Raw genomic sequence first — 1,899 nt, forward strand, 5'->3', positions numbered from 1 at the left:
CCTAGAGGACGCAGTTCGAAGTTCCCATGAAAGGGAACTTACAGTTACAATGGTAAAATATTATGCACTGATACAGTGCACAGTAAAAGTGAAATGTAATATTAAAAAGTATATGTAGTACAAGTTGTAGTAAAGTGAATAATATAAAAAGCGAGTACAACAGTATATAATAGATTTATAATAGCATAAATTATATGTATAATACCATAATAAATAAATGAATAACAATAGATGAATAATAGCAAGTTGAATATGTAATATCAAGGGTAGAATAATACAGAATAGACAATAATGAAGAATAAATTAATAGTAAATTATAAAGTAAAATAAATAATCATGAAATGTGACTGCCGTTATCAGTCTCTCAATTTTTTTCCTTTTATTGAAAGTAATGAAAACACTATCGTGTTGTTTTTCGTTTGCTATTTGAGCAAATGGGAATGCAAAAAATATATTTGTGGTGCTCTCCCATTCACTGTTCTTCAAGTTAACCCGCTGAGAAACCCGGAAATGTGAAAAAGGCTCTCAATTAGAGCCCTGATAGTATCCAGCTGCAGACCCGCAGCACCAGCAGTTTCAGAACCGCAGCCACAGAACCGGAAGCGAGGGGCGGAGTTATTGACAATGAGAGAGCAGGGTGAGTAGTCTGCAATGTTTTTGCTATCATATGTTTAATAATTATCGTATATATTACTTTAAGCATTTATCTGCTAAGTACTTAATGTGTGCTTGGCTTTATTATCTTATATTGAAGCTTGAATTTGTTGATAATACTTTATAGTATATAACTTTTTTCTGTGGATGTTTCGATTAATTTTCGGATGCATGCTGTAAATGGGCCTTGCAGTGAAGTTTTGAAGACGTTTATTATTCATAAAAATAAATCGTTTGCTTTAATTCCCTCTGTTATATGCATTGTTTGTGTTAATATTACCTTGTAGTTTAGTTATTTTAATCCCAATCATTGAGATAATTGTGTGTGGCTTCATCTCTTGTAGAGACATATAAGGATTCAGAGAGTTGACACATTACCTGAGCTGCAGCAGTGCAACAAGTGTTACAGCAATTACCAGCAATTTTCTGCTTGACCAGCATGTTTAAGCCAGCCAAACTGGTCAAATGAATAAGTCATCTTCAAATCCACTTCAACATGCAGTTGTCTGTGGAGGTATGAATATCTTGAGTTGTTTGTTTAATGTACTCACAGTTTGCTGCTGCATTCTGGATCAGTTGCAGAGGCTTGATAGTACATGCGGGAAGGCCCGCCAAGAGAGCATTACAATCAAATGAACAATTCACTCTTAGGCCCATTTTGTAATGACGATCCTACAAAAATAACTCCCCTGAACACAAGATGAAATATGAAGGGCACTCTGGAAGCTTCTGATTGTTCCAGGAGATTGATGAGGGCCTTTTCCTTGTCCTCTTCCTCCATTAGAAGGAAAAGAGGCTCTTCCACTGGCCCCCTGAGCAGATGTCTGGTGTAATGGAGCCATTTCACAACTTCTGTCTGGGATTACTGGGATCTCCTTCATTACAGAATATTAAAGGAAAATGTAACTTTAATATTTCTTATTAATGTATGCATATAGGGGAAGTCGTGGCCTAATGGTAACCCAAAGGTTGTGGGTTCGAGTCTCGTACTGGCAGGGATTGTAGGTGGGGGGAGGGAATGTACAGCGTAACATAAAGGTCAGTTACTTTAACTGATAACTACCTACAGATGTAAAATCAAAGGGTGCTCCCAAGACAAGAATTACTGGAAAACAACAAAAAATACGAATATTCTCCCTGTAAATGGCACAAAAAAACCTTCCTTGTTCCTTATTTAACAACTAAATAATCACACCAATAACTGGTTGCAAAAATGTATAGTATAGCCTAAAATAAATAAATAAG

The 1,899-nt window shown here is 35.9% G+C and overlaps 1 long non-coding RNA gene across 1 annotated transcript; it reads left to right on the forward strand.

Moving 5' to 3' along the window:
- The first annotated feature begins 552 nt into the window (after positions 1-552).
- On the forward strand, positions 553-1,121 carry LOC107692871 (uncharacterized). The gene is made up of 2 exons (XR_001634685.1): positions 553-637; positions 999-1,121. It is a non-coding gene; the product is annotated as an uncharacterized LOC107692871 (long non-coding RNA).
- The last annotated feature ends 778 nt before the right edge of the window (positions 1,122-1,899 follow it).

Source organism: Sinocyclocheilus anshuiensis, unplaced genomic scaffold (genome assembly GCF_001515605.1).
Source record: "Sinocyclocheilus anshuiensis isolate Anshui unplaced genomic scaffold, SAMN03320099.WGS_v1.1 scaffold1155, whole genome shotgun sequence".
Classification (NCBI taxonomy): domain Eukaryota; kingdom Metazoa; phylum Chordata; class Actinopteri; order Cypriniformes; family Cyprinidae; genus Sinocyclocheilus; species Sinocyclocheilus anshuiensis.